We start from the raw sequence: 8,095 nt of genomic DNA, 5'->3' as shown, positions 1-8,095 counted from the left end.
AGGAAGGAAGGAAGGAAGGAAGGAAGGAAGGAAGGAAGGAAGGAAGGTAAAATGAGCAGAACCAGGGAAACATTGTACACAGTATCAACATCATTGTATAATGATCAACTATGAATGACTCAGTTGTTCTCAGTAGCACAATGATCCAAGACAAGTACGAAGGATTTACCACAGAAAATGCAGTTAAAGAACTGATAGATTCTGAATGCAGATTGATGCATACTTTTTTTTACTTACTTTATCCTTTTTTGTTGTTTTTTTTTCCTTTTGATCTGTTTCTTCTTTCACAACTGTGACTAATATGGAAATATGTTCTACATGATAGCACATGTATAACCTATATCAAATTGCCTACAATATTAGGAAGAGGGGAGGGGAAAGAGGGAGGAAGAAAAATTTAGAACTCAAAATTTTGTAAAAATAATGCTAAAATTGTCTTGACATGTAATTGGGAAAAAAATCATTAAAAAAAAAATAAAAAGGCCAGGTTCTCCCACTGCATCCAGGGCCATCACCAGTCATCCTGATGAAAGAAAGAAAAAAGAAAGAAAGAAAGAAAAAAAGAAAGAAAGAAGGAAAGAAAGAAAGAAGGAAAGAAAGAAAGAAAGAAGGAAAGAAAGAAAGAAGGAAAGAAAGAAAGAAAGGAAGGAAGGAAGGAAGAAAGGAAGGAAGGAAGGAAGGAAGGAAGGAAGGAAGGAAGGAAGGAAGGAAGGAAGGAAGGAAGGAAGGAAGAAAGGAAGGAAGGAAGGAAAAAGGAAGGAAGGAAGGAAGGAGAGAGAGAGAGAGAGAGAGAGAGAGAGAGAAGAAAGGAAAATAGTGTTCTTCAGCCTGTATTCAGACAACATGAGTTTTTTCTGTGGAGGTGGATAGCATTTTTCATCATGAGTCCTTTGGGATTGTCTTAGATCATTGGATTGCTGAGAATAGCTAAGTCATTCACAGGTCTTCATTATATAATATTGCTGTTGCTGTGTATAATATTCTCCTGCTTCTGCTCATTTCACTTTGGTTACTGCTAGCCTAACTAATTAATTGATCATGATTGGACCATTGTCTCTCAGTTTACCTTAATTTTTTTTTAAAGCAATTGGGGTTAAGTGACTTGCCTAGGGTCACACAGCCAGTAAGTGTCAAGTGTTTGGTGTGAGGCTGGATTTGAACTCAGGTCCTCCTGACTTCAGGGCCGGTGCTGTATTCACTGTGCCACCTAGCTGCCCAATTTTCTTTTTTTAATTAATTAATTTTGATTTATCAACAATCACTTCCATATGCTTTTGAGTTTAAAATTTTTCTCCCTTCCCTCCCCACCACCCTCCCCAAGACAGCACACAATTTGATATAGGCTCTACATATACATTCCTATTAAACATATTTTCACATTAGTGATGTTGTAACTAAGAATTAGAACCAATAGGAGGAACCACCAGAAAGAAGAAACGAAACTCAACAGAAGAAAAAAAATAGCAAATAGTATGCTTTGATCTGCATTCAAACTCCATAGTTCTTTCTTTGGATGTGGATAGCATTTTCCATCACAAGGCATTTGCAGATGTCTTAGATGCTTGTATCGCTGGGTAGGGTTAAGTTTATCAATGTGAGTCATCGCACAACATGATTGTTATTGTGTACAACATTCTCTTGGTTCTGCTCACTTCACTCAGCATCAGACCGTACAAGTGTTTCCAGGTTTTTCTGAAGTCAGCCTGTTCATCATTTCTTATAGCACAATAATATCCCATTACATTCATGAACCACAACTTGTTCAGCCTTTCCTCAATTGATGGGCATTCTCTCAATTTCCAATTCTTTGCCACCACAAAAAGAGCTGCTATAAATATTTTTGTACATGTGGGTCCTTTTCCCATTTGTATGATCTCTTTGGGATATAGCCCTAGAAGTGCTACTGCTGGGTCAAAGGGTATGCACATTTTTATAGCCCTTTGGGCATAGTCCCAAATTGCTCTCCAAAATGACTGGATCATTTCACTCCAAGGCCAGAGTTCTATCCACTGTGCCACCTAGCTGCCCTGGACTGCCCACTTTCTAGTCATTTAGCACCTTACTTACTTCACCTCACAGGTACTTTGCAATCCAGAGACAAAGGTCTACTTGCCATTCTTCCCACAAGGACCCTGGGCATTTTCTCTGGTTGTGCCACCATGCCCCGAATGCTGTCCCTCCTCATCTCAGCCTTCTGGTTTTCCTGGCTTCCTTCAAGTCCCAGTTAAAGTCTCACCTTCTGTAAAAAGCCTCTCCCAGTTCTCCTAAATGTTACTACCTTCCCTGTGTTGATTATTTCCAATTTATTATTTATATGTCTTGTTTGTACATAGTTGATTACATGCTCCATTAAACTGGGAGCTCCTTGAGGGCAGGAACTGTCTTTTGCTTTTCTTTGTATCCTCAGTGCTTAGCACAGTGCCTGAAACACACTAGGTGCTTAATAAATGCATGTTTCCTTCCCCCTCTCCCCTATAAGATTGTGAGCTCCATGGGATCAGAGTCTATGCTTTGCTTTTCTTTGTATCCTTAGTACTTAGCATAGTGCCTGGCACATAGTAAGTGCTTAATAAATGCTTATTAAGTGACTGACTGACTGACTAAACCAGCCTACATGCTAACTTCCTTCTAAACAATATTCCATTTGTACCTTTTGAACAGATTGTCCCCCATACCTGGAATGCACCTTTGCCTCACCTCTTCCTCTTAGACTCCCTAGGATTCTTCAAGGTTCTCCTCAAGTACCAAACTGGACAAGCAGGTTCTCGCCTGCTTCCCACTTCCACCCCAGTTTGACCTCATCTCTTCTGGAACAACTTTGTCAACCAGTCAACAAACATTTCTTAGCTGGTGCCAGTCACTGTGCTAAGCTATAGGGATATAAAGAAAGAAAAAAAGAGTTCCCACCCTCAAGAAGTTATAATCTAATGGGGGGCGTCAACATGCGAATGACTCTGCTCATAAATTGGAGATGTGCACTAACATTACCTTTGTCTATAGTTTGTATTTACTTATCTTTGTTTATGTTGTATCCCCCATTGTAATGTAAGATCCTCAAGGGAAAGGATTGTCTAATTCTTATCTTTGTACCCCCTCCATGACTAGCACAGTGCCCGGCACATGAAAAGTGCTTGACCAATGCTTTTAGGATGAGATGAGCAAACAAATGCCACCTGATATGGGGCTGTAGCTGTGCCGAGAGAGCTTTATAGGGAGGCAGAGGATGGAATGGTATGTTTGAGGAACAGCAAACAGAGGTTAAATGACTTACCCAGGGTCACACAGCTAGTACAAGTCTGAGGCTGGATTTGAACTCAGGTCCTCTTGACTCCAGACCCTGGGCTCTAGCCCCACCAGTTACTGTTCAGTCATTATGCAATTGTGTCCAACTCTCTGTGACCCTATTTGGGGTTTTCTTGGCAAAGATACTGGAGAGATTTGCCATTTCCTTCTACAGATGATAGGGCGGGCACTCTATCCATTGTGAAGAAACTGAGGCTAGAGGGGAACAATGATTTGCCCAAGCTCGCACAGTTGGTACGTGGCACCTCTAGGCCTTATGAGTTCTAAACATCTCTCCTCTATGCCAGTCTGAAATGAAGAAAATGGAGGGGGCACTGTCTGCCATATCAGAATTACAGTTACCTTCCTTCTACTCATCTTAATAGAAATGCTCCAGTTTATTGCAGCTGCCTCAGAAACTAATAAGATTTCTCAGAAGACCGATACTGGCCAGTGATGCAAACCTAGGACAAAGCAACAGGCCTCGATTGATCATGTATTTTAATTCACACGATGGAAGACTTGAGGCACAAACTGAAACACCCAGAGTAATATGGAGCTGTAAGAGAGGTTTCAGGCCAAATGATCCATCCTGATGTCAATCCTTGGAGAGTAAGAATACTACTGTATTTCAGTTAAAGAAGGATGTCACCAGTCTTGGCTACAATATTCTTAGGGCCTTCTCCATAGCAGGAGAAGGGGGCTGATAATTCTTCGAGATGCCTCCCTATGTATGCATTGCCTAACGACTGTTGCATACCATTATAATGGGTAGGATGCTAGAGTCTTCTGTCTGTCCTTACACAAGGCAAACCCTTATGTGTTGCATTTGTTGATTTCCAAGGTATGAATACTCAGACTGAAAATTTAGCAATCAGCTCTCTAGAGACAGTTGGAGCTGACTCCAGCACAAATGAATATTGCAAATATAAAATGCTATTATAGAATCAAAAAATTTAGAGTTGTCAGGACCCAAAGAACAAACAGTGTGAAACTGAAGGTATCTGAGAATAGCGCTGTCAAACTCCAATAGAAGCGAGGACCACTAATCTCTTCATAAGGATGCCTGCAATCAGTATTTTGACTTAGAAAACCACACATTCACGTTATGTTCTATTGTATTTTTATTTATTTTGTTAAATATTCTCCAATTATAGTTTAGTATGGTTCATGCTTTACTTGGGAGTGTTGCAGGCTCCATGCAGCACTCAGGCAACATGTTTGACACCTCTGGCTTAAAATATCACTGTGAAGAGTTTTTAAAGTTTTGTAAAGTACTTTACAGATGTTGTCTCATTTAACCCTCACAACAGCACTGTAAGGTATGTATAAGAAATATCACCATCATCATCATCATCATCACCACCACCATCACCATCAGCAGCAGCAGCAACAGTAGTAGCAGCAGCACCACCACCATCATCGTTATCATCACCATCACCATCATCATCACCACCACCATCATCATCATCATCACCATCATCATTATCATCACCATCACCACCACTACCATTACCATCATCATCATTGTCATCACCATCACCGTCAACACCATCATCATCATCATCATCATCATCATCATCATCTTACCAGTGAAGAATTAGAAGTGAAATGTCTTGCCCAAGTTAACAAACTAATACATATCAGAGGCACCTTAGTTTCTTGAGACGTAGGTTCAGTTCTCTTCCCATGATGCTTCTATATGGAACATTAGAGCTCTCAGAGACTCTTAGAGATCTTTTTTTAGTCCCCTAGTTTTACAGATAAGGAAACTGAAGGAAAATCATTTGGCTAAATATACAGCCTATAAGTAGAAGAGCCAAGGAGTCATCTGCTATGATTTAGGATGCCAAGAAGTAGTATAGGTGACTAAGTGGATAGAGCTTCAGGGTCAGGAAAATCTAAATTCAAATCCAGCCTCAGACACACTGTGTGACCCTGGGAAAGTCACTTAACCCTGTTTGCCTCAGTTTCCACATCTGTCAAATGAGCTGGAGGAGGAAATGGCAAACCACTCCTGTATCTCTGCCAAAAAAAATCCCAAAGGGGATCACAAAGAGCAGGATGCAACTGAAAAGACCGATAAGATGCCAAGAAATTTGGAGCCTATGGCTCCTTCAGAAGGCATCACCTTCCAGAGAAGTTCCAGACAAGATTCCTAGGAAGAGTTTTGGTTATTTTCCCTGCTTGGAACGCATGTCTGGATCTGATGACTTTGGAGTAGATTGGGTGCCATTAAATTTGGCGTTTGTCCACAAGGTGGCACCAACGCGCTTGAAATAAAATAACAGGGGCGTGGCGGGAATGTGTATTAGAGAATTTCTGCTTCCCGGTTGTCCCTGACTTCAGTGCTGACTCAGGCAGGTGACTTTGCTTCAGTTTAGCAAACCTTCTATGTACAAAGGCCGTGCGTAAGGAGAGGGACAGAACGTTGTAGTGGAAAGAGTGTTGGACTTAGGGGTAGAAGAGACCCGAGTTCAAATCCTGACCCTCACACTAACTGGTAACGTGCCCATGGGCAAATAAGGCATTTAAGCCTCAGTTTCCTTATTTATAAAATGACACATAATAGATGTTAAATAAAAGTTTGTTGATTGATTTTTTCATTATCTCTCTCACAGGGCTGTTGTAACTTGCAATCCTTAAAGTGCTGGGGAAATATGAGATCAGCAATTCATCTGAAACGTAAGTTTATAGTCAGAGTGGCCCAGGATGCTGAGAGTTTAAATGATCTGGTCACACGGCCAGTATGCATCAGAGACAGGACTTGGACCCAAATCATCCTGATGCCAAAGCTGACCTGCACAAAGTCACCGTCTCTCACTACAAGGCATGGTCATCCCCATTTTACAGATGAGAAAACTAAGAGTGCTTACTCCATAGTTAAACAACGACATGCTGGAAGCAGGATTCAAACCCAGTCCTCTTTTGACTCCAAGTCCAGCATTCTTTCCGATGACTCATAGAATTAGAGGGGACCTTGGAGAGAATCTTACCTTCCTTACAGATGGAGAAAACTGTGAAATGACGTAAATTGTCATTGCTCTCACAGCTAATAAATGGTGGTGGTAAGATTTGAATACAGACCTTCTGCAGCCAAGTTACAGCCCATGTGTGCTTTGTTTTTTTATATCCATTCTATGTGTGGATTATTTCCCCCCCCTTTTCAAGTCCCATTTGCCCTCCAAATGCCCTGTAGCATCTCAGAGTTTATGGGCAAATTCTTGTCTAGGGGACAATCTGCTGAGCTTGAGAGGGCCTGAGGGGTGAAGGAAGACTTGGGAAAGCTTCAGTCCAGCAGGGTAAGAGGCTCTCACCAGCTGGCGCTCAAAATAACCTAATTATCCGTCCAACTGCACTCGTATGCAACCCTCACCTTCCTTTCAGAGGGGAGCAAGGATGGAACAGATTCCCCCATTTTCTCTGCCCACCCCGGGACTGAATTTCTGTGCCTCTTTTCCTTCCCAAGCTCCTCAGGCAGTTAATTTCCACTAAAGCTCCTCTCCGTTGTGACCTGTAGTCACAATTGTGGGGATGAAAAAGATCATGTTGTGCTAGAGCCTACCAAACTCTAAGTCAGGAGTTTTTAATGTGGGGCCAAGAAGTTGTTTAAATGTGTGGGTGTACACATATGCACATCTACAAATATACATATATGCGTGTATACATACAGATATATACCCACATACACATACATGCATACACACATATGCAAATATTTAAATATGATTAATTATTTCAATGTAATTAGTCTCATTTGTAATCCTATGTACTTTGTTTCATGCATTTAAAAACACGATTCCGAGTGGAGTCCATCTACTTCGTCACACTGCCAAAGGGGTTAAGGATCCCTGCTGAATTTTAAGCAGAGCCCTGTGAGGAATTACAACTACTTTATACCGCTGCCTGATTACATATTCATTTGAATTTTAATGCCTCCTTTAAATTGTACACATAGTGGAAAGAACTCTGGACTGGGTTAGAATTCCAAATCCTGGATCCACTAGGAGATAGAAAATTGTGTGACTTGGGGTGAGTAAATTCATCTCCAGGTCTCAGGTTGCTTATCTGTAAAATGAATGAATTGGGCTGAATGATCTTCAAGCCTCTACCCATTTCTTGACTCTAATGGATGGCCAAACTGGTCTGTACCTTTGGCCTGGACTCTTCAGTCTAAACCCTATCTCCATGGAACCCCACCCATCCTTATTCCCTGCCCACATCTAACCAGTTCCCCCACAGCTAGCTTGCACTGCCTCCTCATCTCCTTTCAGAATTCTTTCCTCAGTCAACCCTGAGCTCTAGGGAGACCTCTCCCGAGAAGTCCTCCTTGATCCTCTCTCTCCATCCCTCACCCCCACCTCAAGCTGAAGTCACTCTCTTCCTACAGCACTTATCCTGGATCGCTCCTTTGCTCTGTTTGAAACAAACAAACAAACAAAAAAACCAGACCAAGTAAAAGTCATATTAGCCAAGAGATTTTACTCATTTTAGACAAGGGGAAATAGAGTCAAATTGCTCCAATTGTCCATGCCTTGGCTTCACAGTTTTATCAGTTCAAAAAAGGAATAGATTAAGCAGTGGGGATGGGGATGTCAAAGATGCTGGACTTCACCATTCCTATGTTTTCATTCTAATTTTGTGATATCTAGATTTTACATTCTAAGACTCATTTGTGATTTGTGATTTCATAAGAACGTGCTTCTTCTCCTATCAGCTGTAACTGTCAAGGTTCCTCCAAGATGGCGTCGGTCTTGTTCTTCTTCCTCAGCCTCCATCACACTCTACCTTTCGTAATACTCATTTGTATAGT

This window comes from Vombatus ursinus, unplaced genomic scaffold (assembly GCF_900497805.2).
Source record: "Vombatus ursinus unplaced genomic scaffold, bare-nosed wombat genome assembly UNPS02005286.1, whole genome shotgun sequence".
NCBI lineage: Eukaryota > Metazoa > Chordata > Mammalia > Diprotodontia > Vombatidae > Vombatus > Vombatus ursinus.
This window is presented reverse-complemented; position numbering follows the sequence as displayed.